Here is a 19447-nt window from a genome sequence, read left to right as displayed (position 1 = left end):
CAATATTTGTGAATACCCTTTCTCCTAGAGTGATGCCATGTTATCCCCATAAAAGAAACAATGGCAGAAGGCCATGAAAGCTGAGTATGAATCTCTTCTCTCTAAAGATACATGGGTTCTAACTAAGTTACCACCTGGACATACTGCTATTAAATGCAAGTGGGTTTATAAGACTAAAACAAGAGCAAATGGAACATTCGACAAATTCAAAGCAACTTGGCTAGTTTCCAATGGTTTCTCACAATTGCAGGAGTTGATTTACTGAGTTTGATTTGGAGGTTCACCAAATGGATATGAGAACTACTTTTCTTAATGGCGATTTGAAGTAAAACATACAGATGGGGAAACCAAAGGGATTTATAGTTAAACATAAGGAAAATCTTGCTTGTAGACTTCATCGGGCACGCTATGGTCTCAAACAATCTTCACGAGCTTGGTAACAAAATATTGATTTGTTCCTTAATAAACAAGATTTTATCTCTTGTTCCTCAGATCGTAACCTATATGTCAAGTGCTGCAATGATGGTTTTGTTATTCTTGCTCTATATGTGCATGATACCATACTTGTTTCTAACAATCTCAACTTCCTTCAATAAGTAAAGAAGGTTTTATCTTCTGTGTTTGACATGGTCAATCTGACATACACTCATGTCTTGGTATTCAGATTCAATGCTATCCAGAAAAGGGTGTTTTATTACTATGTCAAACAAAGTTCATTGAAGATATTATTCAAAAGTTTGGGTTGGGTTATGTACATCCTACTAGTACTCCTTGTCTTGTGAGCTCTACTGAAAAATCTCACTTTCTACAAAATGATGGACAATTAGCATTACATCAACCTTATGCTAATCTTGTTAGATGTCTTCAATTTGTTGGCTTGAATTCTCACCCTAACATTCTTTTTGCTGCAAATTTTCTTGGACAACATCTTATTTCTCCATGCCTTAAATATTGGATTGCAGCTAAACACGTTTTGAAGTATTTGAAAGACACTAAAGATTTTGGGTTGGTTTATTGGCACCAACAAAACTCTAATTCTCTACATCCACTTTAACTTTTGGGTTATACAGATGTAGATTGGGCTATGTATGCATTCTACAAGTGGAAATTGTTTCTTTATCAATGGTTGCCTTTTTTCTTGGACTAGCAAGAAACAACGTTGTGTTGTTGTTTCCACCAAAGAGGTTGAATATGTAGCTACATATTTAGTGGCTCGAGTGTTAGTATGGCTTTGACAAATTCTATCAGATATTAGCCATCCTCCTCTCTCTAGCACAACACTTTGATGTGATAACCAAAGTGCTATCAGTCTTGCTAAAGACTATGTTCAACATAACAAGTCTAAACATATTACAGTGCATTATCATTACGTTTGATATGAAGTAAAGAAAGGCATGATCATGATTGAAAATTGTCCAAGTGATTAGATGAATGCATATATATTCACTAAAGAACTCAATGGAGGACGCTTCACTGTGATGCACTTGGAACTTGGAGTTGTCTCAACTTCAATCTTTGGGAATTAATCTACTATGACATTGTAGTACCATTGTACATACTCCTTGTAGGCATGGCGCACTTCATATATACACATACACCTCAGACCTCTTAGTCCTCTTTGTATATACGTATTCAATTTCACTTCATATGTACAGATTCACTTTATATGTACACAATAATCCTTCTTGATCATGTTTGTACATTTATATATCGGAGCTTGCGTTTTTCCCTTGTTCTCCCGAAGGGTTTTTTTATTTGCAGCTAGAGACCTTTGTTTGGGTGGGGGTGTTGGAGCTATATATAACTCACCCTATCTAGATCACCTATATATACATAGATTGTGATCAATATGAAATAGTCTTTGGGAGTGTATATGGTGTGTTTCTTCTCTCTCTATCGCATCTCTACATATATTCTCTCTCTACATTTCAAGAGTGGATGAAGAGGGCTTGGAGCGTGCAGAGGAGACATGCATGGATAATGTAGACAAAAAGACAGGATGCCATTAATTTTTTGAGAATGAAGTGGACTTGAGAGCTGAATTTTGAGACCTGTTTTTGAAGCATTTGAGCCCATTGTCGGAGTAGAAAAGTGTCACGGAGGCATCAAAGACCAAATTTTCATGCAAAATGAAACGGTTGTGGATCAATGAGATGGAGTTTTCCTAGATGGATTTTGATGCTAGAAATCCAACACAACTCTCAGTTCATCAATCAGACGTCGTTTGACCCCTTATTTAATCCCTGCAAGGTTTGGCGCTCTAAAGTAGCTATGTGATTTGAGAGCCGAAAAGTGTGTGATCAGGCCAAGGTTTGAAGATTTTGATGTCATGGAGACAGCTATCCAATTGGATCGCAATTCCGAGTTGATATTGCCCTCCAAACGGGCCGAAACCACTTGGTTTGTAGTGTGAACATGGAGGTATTGAGCTAGTTAATTTATAAATGAAATGAAACTCAAAAGAAACTTTGAAAAAACATGCAAATTTCATGTTGAACGGGTGGGGAGGCGTTTTTTTATTTGGGCCCCAAAATGATGGATATTTTATCTATGGATGAAGAGCAAGATTTTTGGCTATAATCTTATGAAATATGATGGAGGGAATCCAATTCTGAAAATCTAGTCTTTCTCTCTCCTTGTTCGTTTATATGGATTAATTCATGAGAGAAGGGGATGGGGTGTGATGAAGGATGCTCAAATTGATGCCAGGAGGCATATTCCACGGTGGATTCTGTGAGGTTTTACGGTGGATTCCGTAAACTTAGATGACCGGGGCTCATACGCAAAGAGGATTCTTTGTGCGAGAAGTTGATGGGGACGCCTGTCCTTTTCGGGCGTTTCATTAATTTAGTGTGTACATGGGTGATTCCATAGCGGGTGATTCCGCAAAATGCATATTAAATTAATAAACGTTTATGAGTTTAGAGTGTGCACTCGTAATAAATTAAGGTTAGGATTTATTTCTAACCAGTTGATTTATTTATGTAGCTGAAGACTTCTAGGTATTCACTTTTGTCGGTTTAATTGTGTTATTTTAATAACGATTGTGAATGCTTCAGTTGATGTGTAGAGATAGCAGCAGTGGCGGAGGAAAGCATTGGAGTCTAGCGGGTTTTCGACCTTTGGACTATATTTTGATAGGCGCCACGTCTATATTTTGTTATGTCTATAGAGACATCGATTATTTATTGTTATTCTGTATGCGCTTATGCGCCTGGATATGTTATTTCTATTTGGACATTGAGATTGGGCGTGCCAGACTCTATGGGCACCGTCCATTAGCTTTATTTTCCTATTTTTGGTAGAAAGCAAACTCAAAAGCTAAAAGCTTGTCATATTTTTGTAATTGGGCTATTTTTGAGCATAAAGATTGGAAATATACATTAAATACATGCTTTGTGAAGCGCTCACACAAGGCATGGGGGAGATTGAACCCAATTTGTCTTTTGTCTCATGTAGTGCTTGTTTTTACATGGGTTTTTGTGCTAAAAAGTAGAGTACTTTGTTCTTGTTGACCTTTGGGAATTCACCACGTGAGCTATCTGCGTCCGATCTGCGCACCAGTGGTATCAGAGCGGAGCAGAGATCAAGGGCTTCCAATCGCTACCAATCTCGGGCGAAGGCGGAGCTCCAGGAACAAACGGCCTCTACAGTCAATCTCGTCGCGAACAGTCGATACAGGCAGACTTCTGGCGATCAAGAACCCCTATTTCCACTGTCAGATCGCGAAGGACCAGGCTCTTCAGGCGGAGGACCACGCATTCATCTCCTTCTTCAAGTTGTCAAAAACCAGAGCTAAGTTTCATCACTACAAGCTTAAAAGCTTAAAAATCAAAAGTTATAAAGCTTAGTCTTAAGCTTTAATAAGCTTAGCTTCACAAATTCAATTTCGGGCGGCGTCAGTATCTTCTCGCCGGATTCAATCGCGACGTCAACATACCGCGATACCTCAAATCCACATTGGGCTTACTAAGCCATAAGTTCCATAATCAAACTAAGTCACAAGCTACACAGGTCACACACATTCAGTCAGATTTGGCAAGTTTATCAAGTTGAAGTACTGCAAGTTCCATAAGTTGGCCTAAGTTCTACAAGTTTCCCTAAGTCCAGCAAGTCAACAACTCTGCAAGTCTGCTAAGTCTGCAACTCTGCAAGTCAGACTAAATCAGAACTGACTAGTGCTTAAAACTCATAGAAGACTTGTTCGTATGCAAAAACTCTGAACTGGAAAGTTGTTCGCAGCAAGCTGTTTTACCTATCTACAAGTTCGTTGAAGTACTTTCAGCAAACGGAGACAGAAATATTTCAGAATTTCTGAAAATTGAAGAAGAAAATACCCAAAAATACATAGCCTTGTAACCCCAAATTTGAGCTACGCTCATCCCGCTAACTGATTTTGAGTGAGAAAGGTTTGTTGAGTTTTACAGGATGACTACCCCACATATGGATGATCCTATGGCTGAAGACGACCTACCCGAGCCTACCATGGAACAAAAGCTGGATCTTATCATGCTGCAATTGGAGGAAGAGCGAAGAGCTAGGCAAGCCTTGCAAGCGCAATTGACAAAGCTACAAGGAGCGTCCACTGACAAAGAAGAACCCCAAGCTGAAGATCTGATTCGCCGTACCATCGACGCCACTCTTGAAGCACAAACCATTCGCAAGGAATCCAAGATAAGTAAACGAAGTTTCAAGTTTCGTACTTTCAATGGCATAAGAGAAGGAAAGACTGTTTTATCATTCATTAGCCAATTTGATGACTATTTCCATGAGGAAACTTATCCTGAGAAAGATAAAATCAAGTGTGTTACTAATCATCTGATAGATAGAGCATCACTTTGGTGGACTGTAGTCCGCAAGAGTATAGAATGTCCTGCTACATGGGAAGATTTCAAGAAGAAGTTCATGCAAAATTTTCTACCACCGCAATTTCATGAGAAGGCAATCAAGCAATGGGATTTACTTCAACAGCGCGACCGTGAGCCTATTCCACAGTATACAGAGCGTTTTTGGAATGCACTCCTATAGCTACGCATGCTTGAAGACGTACCAGAGACGACACATAAGCGGAAGTATATGTCTGGACTTCTTGGACATTACTACGCTGAGGTGAATATGTTCAAGCCTGCTACCCTTGAAGATGCCATCTCCTTAGCTCACGACACTGAAGATAAGTTACGTGGAAGAGATCGACGACCACAGCCATTCCAAGCAAACGGTAATTATGGATCTAAACAATTCAATTCAAATTTCAGAAGGTTTAATCCAGGTCGTTTTTCATCACCATCTTTCCGCAAGAATTGGCCTAAACCACCTGCATTACCATCCATTGTCAATACAAATCCTAAGCCTATTCCTCAAGCAAATCCAAATATACCCAGACTCCCAGCAATTGCAAATAATGTGACCAAAGCCAAGCCCATCGTATGCTACAAGTGCCACCAACCAGGGCATCTCGCAGCAAATTGTCATTCAAAGAAGCCATCAGCACATATCAACTACCTTGGAGCTATGGACAAAGACGAGCATGAGGATATGCCAGATTTCACTGAAGAAGAAGATGATCCTACTACTACTTCCGACACTTTACCAGGTATGCCTACTTCACATTCATTGTTGACTATGAAATGTATGGTGCATGGAAAAGAAAGAATTATATTGCATGATGACGGTAGTACGCATGACTTTATTTCAGCAAAATTGGTAAAAGAATTGAAATTGCATACAGTACCTACGCACTATCGCATAAAAGCTGCACTTTTAGGCACTAGGTACAATGGCACACAAGAAGTTCAAAATTTAGAAATTCAAATTGGTCCATATATTGAAAGAAGAAAATTTTTAGTTGTCCCATTACAGTCTAGCGACATTATTCTAGGAATGCCATGGAGACACCAACATAATCCCAATATAGATTATTCCACACACACAATGAATATAAATTTTAAAGGAAAATCTATTACATTATTTGGTATGCATGCATCTCATATGTTTCCATTGCTTTCGCATACTCAAGCAAAACGTGCACTACGCAAGAATACTAAATCATATCTCATTTGGGTGAATGAATTGCACGCAAAAGAAACTCATATGCACCCTAGGCATAAGGAATTTCTTGCATATTTTAAGGACTGTTTTGCAGAAGACCTACCACCAGGTTTACCTCCATCACGTCCAGAAGACCATAAGATTGACCTAATACCTGGCACACAACCACCTTGCAAAGCCCCATATAGGCACAATCAAATAGAGCAAAAAGAAATCCAGAGTCAAGTAGAAGAATTACTAAATAGAGGTTTAATTCGACCTAGCAGTTCTCCATTCGGTGCACCTGTGCTCTTAGTCAAGAAAAAGAATAATACTTATCGGATGTGTATTGACTACCGAGCATTAAACAAGATCACTGTAAAGAATAGGTATCCTATACCTAGAGTTGATGACCTTATGGACAAACTGCAAGGATCTTCTATATTTAGTAAAATTGACCTTAAATCTGGATATCATCAGGTGAGGCTAGATAGATCCGACATATTTAAGACTGCATTCAGGACACAGTTTGGCCATTACGAATTCTTAGTTATGCCATTCGGATTAACTAATGCACCTGCTACTTTCAGTAGAATGATGAACCGTATTTTTCTAAAATATCAATATTGTGTGATTGTTTTCTTTGATGATATTTTAGTGTTCAGTCAAAGTGAAAAAGAACATTATGAGCATTTATCATTAGTTTTTCAATTACTGAAAGAAAATCAATTGTTTGCAAATCCTGACAAGAGTGAATTCTTTAAGACAGAAATAGAATATCTAGGTCATATTGTATCAAAAGAAGGAATAAAAGTTGATCCTAAGAAAATTGATGCAATATTGCATTGGCCTATTCCTAAAAATGTACATGAATTACGCTCATTCCTTGGTCTTGCTAGTTTCTATAGGAAGTTTGTACGTAATTTCTCATTACTTGCTTTACCACTGACCAAACTTCTTAAGAAAGGCATTGTTTATCAATGGACTGAAAACCAGCAGAAATCCTTTGATTTACTTAAACGTGCATTGACCAATGCCCCTGTTCTACAATTGCCTGACTTTAACAGACCATTCTTTCTAGTTGTGACCGATGCTAGCGGATCAGGAATAGGAGCCGTGCTAATGCAAGACAACCATCCAATAGCATATTCTAGTTCTAAGCTGAAACCCTCTGAGCTCAAATATTCCACTTATGACAAGGAACTCTTAGCAGTTGTACAAGCATTAAAACAATGGAAGCATTATTTAATGGGTTCAGAATTCATGATAAAGACCGATCAGCAAAGCATTAGACATCTACTTAGCCAACCCCAAATTTCTGACCGTCATATCAAATGGGCTTCATTCATTCAAAGTTTCCATCCTATCATTCAATACCAACCTGGAAAAGAAAATGTAGTTGTTGATGCATTAAGTAGAAGACCTGCAATTCATAACATTTCTATCATATCTTTTGATTCTTTAATTGCTATGAAAGACACATATCACCAGGATATTACTTTTCATTTTGATTGGCAAAAATTAGTTCAAAATAATTTCATTCCTGTTGATTCATTGTCATATAATGATGGATTCATGTTTTTTGAAAAGAGACTGTGTATTACTATTCCATTCCGATCTTTTGTTTTAAATGAAATTCATTGTCCCCCATATCAAGGTCATAGAGGTATCATTTCTACATTACGCATGTTAACTGAAGATTTTTATTGGCCGCATATGGATGCAGATGTATCTAATTTTGTTTTTGAATGTCTGATTTGTCAAAGAATAAAACGACATCATGGTAAACAGTATGGGTTATTAATGCCTTTATCTATACCATCTAAACCTTGGGAACATATATCTATGGATTTTATTACTGGCTTACCAAATACTAAATCTAACCATGACATGATTTGGACAATTGTAGATAGATTTAGTAAGCAAGCATATTTCATTGCATGTAAGAAAACTTTAACAGCATCACAAGCAGCACAGTTATTTTTGAAAACTGTTTTTACTAACCATGGATTGCCGAAAGTGATTATTTCAGATAGAGATTCTAGATTTTGTAATAATTTCTGGATTACACTGTTTGCAAATCTAGGCACAAAGATTGATTTCTCATCTGCATTTCATCCAGAAACAAATGGACAAACAGAAGCCACAAATAGTACCATTCTAGATCTTTTACGTGCATACACTATCTCTAAACCTCAAACATGGGATACTCATTTGCATTTATTACAGTTTGCTTACAATAATACACCGCACACATCTACAAAGAAAGCACCTTTTGAAGTTATTTATGGATATAGATTATCTACCCCTGTTGCATCTTTGTCTAATAGAATACAAAGTGCCGATGATATTGCTGTTATGCATAATACTATTTTTGATGAGGTCAAGGATATGATTGCTAAAGCCCAACAATCATATACCAAACAAGCCAACAAGAAAAGACAAGCCATGAATATCAAAGTTGATGATTATGTCTGGCTTAGAATAGAAAAGCGTAGACTGCAAAGTGTAAATAGACATCCAGTTGTCAAATTAGCCCCTAGATTCTACGGACCATTTAGAATCATTCATAAGATTAATGACAATGCATTCAAGTTAGAACTGCCATCTCATTGGAAAATTCATAATACATTTCATATTAGTTTATTGAGACCATTTAGAGGGCAATTACCTATCCACCCTGTCTATGAAAACCCACCTTTACTAGAAGAAGAGACTGAAATACTTGAACCAGAAGCCATTATAGATACTGACTACATGACCACTAGAACTGGCCGAAGGTATTCTAGATATCTAGTGAAATTTAAGAACCATCCTGTAGAGGAAGCACAATGGATGCACGCTAGAGACCTAAATTCTTTCCCCACTCTGTTAGCTCCACATTGAGCTAATAGCAATTGAGGTCAATTGCTATCCCACCCCGGGGGTATGATGCCAGGAGGCATATTCCACGGTGGATTCCGTGAGGTTTTACGGTGGATTCCGTAAACTTAGATGACCGGGGCTCATACGCAAAGAGGATTCTTTGTGCGAGAAGTTGATGGGGACGCCTGTCCTTTTCGGGCGTTTCATTAATTTAGTGTGTACATGGGTGATTCCATAGCGGGTGATTCCGCAAAATGCATATTAAATTAATAAACGTTTATGAGTTTAGAGTGCCCACTCGTAATAAATTAAGGTTAGGATTTATTTCTAACCAGTTGATTTATTTATGTAGCTGAAGACTTCTAGGTATTCACTTTTGTCGGTTTAATTGTGTTATTTTACTAACGATTGTGAATGCTTCAGTTGATGTGTAGAGATAGCAGCAGTGGCGGAGGAAAGCATTGGAGTCTAGCGGGTTTTCGACCTTTGGACTATATTTTGATAGGCGCCACGTCTATATTTTGTTATGTCTATAGAGACATCGATTATTTATTATTATTTTGTATGCGCTTATGCGCCTAGATATGTTATTTCTATTTGGACATTGAGATTGGGCGTGCCAGACTCTATGGGCACCGTCCATTAGCTTTATTTTCCTATTTTTGGTAGAAAGCAAACTCAAAAGCTAAAAGCTTGTCATATTTTTGTAATTGGGCTATTTTTGAGCATAAAGATTGGAAATATACATTAAATGCATGCTTTGTGAAGCGCTCACACAAGGCATGGGGGAGATTGAACCCAATTTGTCTCTTGTCTCATGTCGTGCTTGTTTTTACATGGGTTTTTGTGCTAAAAAGTAGAGTACTTTGTTCTTGGGGACCTTTGGGAATTCACCACGTGAGCTATCTGCGTCCGATCTGCGCACCACAAATCATGATGTTGGAGTGATAGAGATTGTAGATCAAACAGAGAGAGTGCATTAGTAGCAAAGAAGAAGCATCACCAGCCTCCCGTCTATGAGATACGAGCCTCAAAATCATGGTTTCTATTCGTAAGTGAGCAATTCTTTTGTTTTATGGACAATGATTAGAGAAAGTAATTGATTTTGATTGTTCTTGTTTTTCCATGTTGCATCCTCTCTGAAATATTATTTTCTGTAAAACACGCAAAACCCATAAGTTGCAGTTTTTAAAGAAAAAAAGAAATTTGGGATTTTTGTCGAGTGTTCTGGGGTCATATGGGATAAAAATGGATATTAAAGTGATGTTGAGTGTCCTTGATTAGGAAGAACTCATAATGATGAAATATCTCTTTTTCATGAAGAAATAAATAGAGAAAATAAGAGAAAATTTAGTTGTTGTGCCTAAAAAATTAGGAAAAAATACATCTTATGTTTGTGAGCATATAACAAGGTTGAAGCATGAGGATCAATCCTCAGTAAACCATTTTTTCTATATTATAACATGGTTCTTATCGATTTTTATATGAAAAACGACATAAAAATAAACCCTACACCTATCCAATGAATGCAAAATGTAAACGGTACGAGGGAGAAGGGTTTGTGAAAGTGGTTAGTTGCTGAAAATGATTCAAATTATGATCTATTTGTCTATACACAATATATAGGACGGATTATCATTTAAATTAATGAGACTAGTAGCATGAAGAAATTCGGTGCTAGTCTCTCTCAATGATGCATGTACAATTAGTTGGAAAATCACTAAAGGATTGTTTTTGCACTTCACCTAGTTGGTTTCTAATGATAAAATGAAGAGCACAATGGTCATCTACATTTGCATTGAGTATAACATGGTATCAAAGCTGGACGCATTGCAATTGTTTTCCAAACATTGACCTACGTGTAGTGTGTAAGGAAACCCAAGCTGTAGGGTAGATGAATGGTTTCTTGGGGTAAGCTTGGTAAGGAAATATAAAATCTCTTGGATCATTCACAATATATAAGAGTGCAAATTATTTGTATGTTCTTTATGTTAGAGCAGTGCATCAAGGGGCCAATCCTCTCGGTGTAGAAGAGCTGTAGTAGAGCCATGCCATTTAGTCGGAGGGGTTGCCTCCTATGTTTGTGTTACGTGGTATATTATACCAAGACGTGTGGGATCTCTCTCTGAGAAGTAAGGAAGGTCAATCATTGGACTACATTCCACTACAAATGTGATATCTATATTAGAATTAGGGCAGTGTGTCCCTTGGATGCTCCTGGTCGTGAGGCTGTGTGGGGTTGTCTTGAGAGTGTTAGAGGTAGCTGGTATTGGGCTCGTTTTAGGTCTTGATAGGTGGTGTATTTGCTAGGAGCTACCTATAAGTGGCGGTTTTTGTGCCTTGGTCGATTGGGGACCTATTCTCTAGTGTATGTGAAAGATTAGTGAGCTAGATTCACAAGACCGTCCAATGGAGCTCCAAAAGCAAGAAAGTGCTGAATGAGCTAGACGGTGGGCCAAGATAAACAGAGGATACTCTCCACAAAGGAGTGGCCCAATACCATTGCAAGGGCGGAGCCTTAATAACCCTATCTCGGCACACAGTCCATTAGGGGGAGGAAACTCCAGTCCCCCCCCCCCCACAATCAATCCCTCCACTTCAAGTGGAGTTATAGTCCCAGTCATTCGAACCCATGTAGCAAATCTAGTTATTACCATGGTGGCACAACCTATTGCTATACCTACTAGAATGGTGGATTTGCTAGCTTTAGGTTTCCCCCTACCCATCTTTAATGGGTTACTGGCGGAAGATGCTCAACTCCACATTAGGGAGTTTCAAAAGTTGATGTTCAATTGTCGTATCCAAGATGAAATATATTTAATGATGTTCATTAATATGACTCTCAAAGGAAGAGCTTCCATATGGTATCATGGGCTAGATGCAGGAACCATAACCACTATTGATTTATTTTTCGAAGCCTTTCAAAGGGTGTTTTCCCTTGAAAGGGGTAGTGTACTAAATGTGACACGCCAAGAGCCACATGAGGATATCTGAAAAGAGGTCTTTCACAAATTGCAAGCCTCTATACCTATCCCAGCAATTGCAATATTTTCTGCATGGTTTGGATTTCAATACTCAGGTGTGTTGTTGAGTAGTGTCACTTTTCCGAATGTAGACATTGTCATTAGATGAGCACAAGAAGTAGAATGTCGACTACAAGCGGCCTACGCCTCTCAAACCTATCTTAATACTTGATCGTTTAGCAAAGTGGTTAATCACTTTGTAGGAACTCGATTATGGGATGAAAAGTAAGCCACCGAACTTGTAGGGTATTGTGGAATGCCTTGTGGATTTCGGAGAGCCCAAAGAGACTTTAGTGGAGGGAAGTGATATTGAGGAAATGTTTAAAATTGATACGGCTTCGATCCCATCACGGTATGCTGCTATCACACATTACCTATCAACAAGAGAGACTGGAGCTGGTTTATCAAAATTAGAAAAGAGAAAAATTAGAGAGCAAGCTTTGAAATTTTCCTTGATTAGAGGAACACTATATGAGTAGGGGGTTGATGATATCTATTGCCGATGTGTGATGTCTGACAAGGTTCCATTCATTTTGGAAGAGTACCATGACTCTGCTTGCAGAGGGCATTTTGCTAGACGAGTGACTATCCAAAAAGTTTTAAGAGCCAAATATTAGTGGCTGTCCATTTTCCAAGATGCATTTGAGTATATTAAGAGATGAGATACTTGTCAAAACGACATGCCAGCAGGGAGAATAGAAAGTGACCACATACTCTAATTATGGCTATACCTTCATTTGAGAAGTGGGGCATCGATTTTGTGGGTCCTATTACCTTGCCATCTTTTACACAGAAGAGATATATCATAGTGGAGACTGACTATCTTACAAAGTGGTTAGAAGCATGAGCAATGAGGAAGGATGACGCAAAAGAAACTGCTAGTTTCCTACTAGAGCAAATTATATGCCAATTTGGTCCACCAAAAGAATTAGTATTTGACCTTGGAGCTCATTTCCTAAACAAGCTAATTAAAAGATTGACTAAAGCGTGGAAAATTAAGCACAACAAGACGACTCCTTATAACCCGTAGAGGAAAATGGGCAGGATGAAAGTACTAACAAGTAGCTTGTTGGTATTTTATCGAAAATAGCATCCAAAAAGAAGAGAGACTAGGATAAGAAACTATATGTGGCGGTGTGGGCGTATAACATGACATTTAAACGATCCATTGTCCACACCCTGTTCAAGCTAGTCTATGGGGAGGAGTGTGTTTTGCCCTTAGAGATTGAGTTGCCGACCATAAGATTCGCAATCAATCATTCTTTGGGTGATGAGGATACCCTCTGCAGAATGTGTTGCACCAAGAAGTGGCTAAGCGTCGGATGAAGCAACTGCATGATTTAAAAGCAAAGAAATATACCTTTAAGAAGGGACAATTAGTTCTATATTATGATGTATGTAGAGAATTGTTTCCAAGAAAACTTGAGCCCAAATGGGACGGTCCCTGCAAGATCGTAAGAATAGGGAAAAATAAGTCCACAACATTACTAGCTAATCTTGAGGGAGTGGAGTTTAAAATCAAGTTAATCTTAATAAGATTAAACCTTACTATCTCTAAATGCACTAATGAAATAAATACCTTGCACATCAATGCGGGGTCAAGCAAAAACTTGCAAGAGAAAATATTGGTTGATGGGGCGGTTGATTCCTTATTTGGAACACCCATACTTGGAGCATCGATATCATCAAGGAAAGCTTATTTGGTGGAGTAAAGGATATAAAGTGATTGAGCAAGAGGACGGATCATTTGTCAGGGAAATCAAAGTCTTCTATCATCACTGCTTACAAATTCTGACAAGCATCTCCGTTATATTCAATGAAGAGGGCGGGATGGAGCCTTCAGTATATCCTCTGAATATGCTAGATTTTGACTATCATAATTACAAGTAAAGTCATGATGAAATTAGCTGCTTATCTCGGGGTTGGATTTACTAATAATATGGTAGAATATAAAGCTTTAATCATGGGCCTAAATATTGCTAAGAAGGGTGGTATTCGTAGTTTTTAGTAAAGGGGGATTCCCAATTGGTATTGAGCCAACTAAATGGGACTTACATACTACACAATCCCATTCTTTCTATGTATTATCACACTGCTATGACCATACTCAACAGGTTTGAGAGAGTGTCTCTTCAGCTGGTTCCATGTAATTGGAATCAGCTTGCAGACTCGTTAGCAAGCTTTGCTTATGAAGAATACATTTTCTTCAACTATGGTTCTAGTAATTTGGATATTTCTATTAATGATGAGATAGAACACGGTCAATTATGGGGTGTTTTATCAGAACATGCCTTATATGGTGGGCGATGGTTAGTATGGGTGATGCAATGGGTGGATGAGACCCATTTGCCTTTGTTAACTTAGACCCATAGGTTGGTCAGATGACACGTTATGGGTACGCCTCTTTCTATTTATGCAGGAGGTATGGATCACAATCTGATGCATTTAGTTTAGGGTAGGAGCCCTATTTTCTCCTTGGGATAGAGCATCTTGTTGTATATCAATATGATTTTACAAGGGGGATATATACGATCTATTTTTGTTTTATTCCATTAGGCCAAGAGGGCCAGGTTTTTTTTAAGGTTTTGATGCTTGATTTATTTAGGCCAATAGGGTCGGTTTTGTCGAGTTTAAATGCTTTATTTTGTTGCCCACATTCTTGAAAAATGCATGGGATCCAACAAGTGGTTGATCTATAAGTGCGTCCAATATGGCAACTCGTAGAAAACTGACAACTGCCACAGCAAGAGGGCTAGTTTTGTTAGGTATGAATAGTGATATTTCTTTAGGCCAAGAGGGCCATATGTCTATTTGGTGTAGCTACGGTTAATGGTTTTTGATTTAAGTGTCACCTCGTGAGAGCTTGATAGGTGCTTGGATACTAAGTCAGGAAGTGAGGCCAATACCCTATTCTCCTTGGGTCACTCTATGCTCAGCTCTTTCCTTTTTACACGTATGAGTATGGAAACCCTAAATGGAAAATGTGTTATAAGAAAAAATTATGATTATCAGACAAGAGTCCTTGCCTAGTAGGAAGTCCTAGTTTAGTTGTCCTAAGTAGGTAGTTTAGACCACCAATAGGATGACCTTGATGGGCTTTTTTGCCACTCTGTGTTCACACCGTTGGTTGGAGACTCACTTTGGATTTCTGTCAGATTATGTTGGGCCTATCCCTTGTGGATTTTCATGCCTTGGTTTTGTCACGGGGTAGGGCGAGAGCTATGGCATGTTTTGTTGATTATTTCTAGTATCTGCTTGATGCTCTTTGTGGTTATGCATGTGCAAATCTTTCATGAGATTCGATGGGCTGAGTCGTCCTATCTTGTGGTCGCCAATGAGAGTTGAATTTTGGGAACCATTTTTGAAGTATTTGAGCCCATTTTGGCAGTAGAAAAGTGGCCAGAGGTGTTAAAGACCAAATTTTTATGAAAAATGAAATGGTTGCAGATTGATGAGCTCGAGTTTTACTAGTTGGAGTTTGATGCCAAGAATCCAACACAAGTCTCGGTTCGTCAATCTGAGGCCGTTTGACCCCCCATTTAATCCCTCGCAAGGTCTAGCACTCTAAATCAGCTATGTGGTTCGAGAGCTAGAAAGTGCATGACGGGGCCCAACTTTATAGATTTTGACATCACGGAGCCAATTATCCAGTTGGATTGCAATTTCGAGTCCGTTTGGTCCTCTAAACTGGCAAAAACCACTTGGTTTGCAGTGTGAACATGGAGGTATTGAGCTAGATAATTTACAAATGAAATGAAACTCAAATGAAACTTAGAAAAAACATGCAAATTTCATGTCGAGTAGGTGGAGGGGCGTTTTTTGATTTGTGCCCCAAAATTTGGGGGTTTTTGTGCCTTTTCATGCCTCCATAATAAAGAGAGATGATGATGGATCTCTGATCTATGGAAGAAGAGCAATATTTTGGTCATAATCTTATGAAATATTATGGAGGGAATCAAATTCTTAAAATCTAGTCTTTCTTTCTCCTCTCTCCTCTCTCTCCTTGTTATTCATTCATATGGATCAATTCATGAGAGAAAGGGGTGGGATGTGATAAAGGATGATGATCAAATGATTACGTTGGAGTGGTAGAGATCATATATCGGGAGGTTGGGAGAGTGAGTTGATAGCCAAGAAGAAGTGTCACCAGCCTCCTGTCTATGAGATGACATCCTCAGAATCACAGTTTTTATTTATAAATGAGCGATTTTCCTGTTTTATGGAAAATGATTGGAGAAAGTGATTGATTTTGATTGTTCTTGATTTTCTTTGTTGCATTCTCTCTTAAATATGAAAGAAAATTAGAAAATATAATGATATAATAATTTTCCATAAAACACGAAAACCTGCAAGTTACGATTTTTATAAAAAATAATGGAATTTGGGATTTTTGTCGAGTGTTTTGGGGTCATATAGGATAAAAATAGATATGAAAGTGATGATAAGTGTCCTTGATCAGTAAGAACTCGTAATTCTAAAATATCTATTTTTATGAAAAAAGAAATGGAGAAAAATCGAGAAAATAATGGGAAAATTAGTTATTGCACCTAAAAATTTGGGAAAAAATACATCTTATATTTGTGACCATATAACAAGGCTGAAGCATGAGGATCAAGCCTCAGTCAACCCTTGTTTCTATGTTATAGTATGGTATTATCGATTTTTATATGAAAAATGACATAAAAATGAACCCTACACCTAACCAACGAATGCGAAACCTAAATGGTAGGAGGGAGAAGGGTTTATGAAAGTGGTTAGTTACTGAAAATGATTCAAATTCTGATCTATTTGTCTATACACAACATATAGGACGGATTATTGTTTGAATTAATGAGACTAGTAGCACACAGAAATTCGGAGCTAGTCTCTTCAATGCCGGACATACGATTAGTTGGAAAATTATTAAAGGGTTATTTTTGTACTTCACCTAGCTGGTTTCTAATAATAAAATGCTTGAGTACAATGGTCATCTACATTTGCATTGAGCATAACATGGTATCAAACATGGACGCATTGCAATTGTTTTCCAAACATTGACCTATGTGGAGTGTGTAAGGAAACTCGAGTTGTAGGGTAGATAAAATGGTTTCTTGGGGTAAGCTTGGTAAGAAAATATCAACTCTCCTCGATCATTCAAAATATATAAGAGTGGCAATTGTTAGTATGTTCTTTATGTTAGAGCAGTGCATTGAGGGGCCAATCCTCTCGGTGTAGAAGAGCTGCAGTGGGGCTAGGGCATTCAATCGGAGGGGTTGCCTCCTATGTTTGTGTTACGTTGTCAAAGGGTTTTCTATTCATGGCATAAAATATGGAGTTCTTATGTTGGCAGAAGAACTTCATTAGGATCCACATAAGAAACTTTCATACATAATTTAGTCATTATTCCCTTACATTTGACTTAGATGTCATTTAATCTCATAATTTCCTTTGTAACTTGACATGCAATTTTCAGTTTGTACTAAGAAAAATGGCAATGATAGTGTATATGAGGACCTTCAACTTGATCAAGAGGTGGTAATTGATAGTTTACAGGTTATGTCACATTGGTTTATGAAGTTCATTAGCTTGGAAGATCCAACTGTTGTCAAGAGCACTCCAAAGTTGACTAGGTCCACAAGAGACACGGAGTAATAGTTGCAAAGGACTTATATGACTTGTATATGATTTATGTGAACTCTTTTTTTGTGTGGAGGAAGGAGAGGAGTGCACCCTGCATTTTGTGGTGCATTTTTCGGGCATGCACACCTGTCGAAGATGGAGGGAGAGTTGAAGACTATGGTGAATGCTCCAAAGCATGCAAACAGAAAGAAAACTGAAGATCAAGAGAATATACAAACAAACAAGGTAAGAGTCCTTTTGCTCCATCCATTTGGTAACACGAAAATGAGTTGTATGACAGTCCATGAAAGGGAAAAAACAGAGATAAAGTATTCAGCCTGTAATAAAGCAAATTTAACCTAGGCTTAGGAGCTAAACACATTAATTAGGGTTAGCTATAAATAGTGGAGTATGGCCAAATGTGGGAACCTTTTTTGATCATTTTGAAATACAACTCCTTGTGGAGCTCTTGAGGTCACATCCTCCCACCATTCATGGAGGTGCATATCCATGTCCACCCTACTTGGAGGTGAGTATCCTTGTCTACCATTGTAGAAGGTGAGTATTCTACAATAGCTTATCATCACTTGATTCTCAGCATACCATCTATTTTCCCATTTGTACATCTCATATGGAACATGGATCTTGGCTATGGTAGTAGCATTTCTTGTTATTGTCAGCATTAGATGTTAGATCTTGTGTATTTTCTTATATGAGATGTCAGCTTTATTACATTGGTATCAGAGCTTTGCTTTGAACCAAGGCAGGCTTTAATTCCATCATTTTCATGATAATGATCTGGCTGGGGAGGTCATTTTCATGGAAGATTTGGTTACAAACATCATTTCTGTGTAACTGGAGTTGAAGACACAACTACATGGTTTGGTTTCTACTTGACAGTGACTAGTCAGGTTGCTATACTACTTCAAACCGTGTTGAAGATGGTGGATCTCGCTAATATCCAGTGGGGGCAATGGCGGGATCCATCCAATTTTAACAGGTCGTGGCTCAATTTTAGCTAAAAAATGAAGAGAGATGGACAAAATGCAGGTAACTTGAGTTGAGGTTGAGTTTGGTGGGGGTTACTTTTGAGAGGGAAGGGTTTACTTTTCAGACACAATCTTTCTCTCTCCTATCTGAAGCTTCCTTCAATCTCCATAGCCAAAACCTCCATCCTCTCTCTCTCTCTCTCATGAGTTCTATTGCCAAAATGGACCTCAGAGCTTAAGTCTTCATGCTCCAAGCTTCCTATAGAATACTCTTATGGCTCATAGGCCACCATTTGATCACGTAGGACTTCAGTATGAACTGCTATGATCTATGCCTGCAGTACATGCTAAAGCATAATGGAGATTTGAAGAGCTTATTGAGCTCTTTGGCAACCATTGGAGCTTTGCTTTACTGTTATGGTGCCGTAGACAAAGGCAGGGCAAATCAAGGAATTGACACATACCTCTTCTTCTTTGCTATCTATCATTTGGTTTTGGAGATGAAACAGAGCAGAGACTAGGCGATGAAGCAATTTGACTCGTGGTCATTTTTCTTATGCGATGGAAGCTTTGATGCTAAAGGATTTGGCTAATACTTTTGTCCACAGGAAATCCATGTCGCTCCATTCAGCACCAGTAGGAAGAAGAGGAAGGACACATTAATCTATGATTTGTCCTGTGCCAAGACACAATGACGATCTCCAAGTGCCTCTCCGAACGTAAGAGCTCCATGTTTCAGAAGAATGTCCTCAAGAGAGGAGTCGTTTAGGAATCCATCGCTACCAAGAAAGGCAGCCAATACCCTATCGGTTCCATTCATGAATGTTTTCTCTTGCCACCCTGATATTGTGTTCTTCATTGGTGTGAAACTCGAGGTGAAGTTGCTAGGAGAACCAAGAAGAGGCGTAAAAATTGTGCTAAATCAGCATGCCTTCAGCTCCATTC

The sequence above is a fragment of the Lygodium microphyllum genome, chromosome 4 (assembly GCF_053477565.2).
Source record: "Lygodium microphyllum isolate KBCC chromosome 4, Lygodium_microphyllum_v1.1.10, whole genome shotgun sequence".
Taxonomy (NCBI): Eukaryota; Viridiplantae; Streptophyta; class Polypodiopsida; order Schizaeales; family Lygodiaceae; genus Lygodium; species Lygodium microphyllum.
This window is presented reverse-complemented; position numbering follows the sequence as displayed.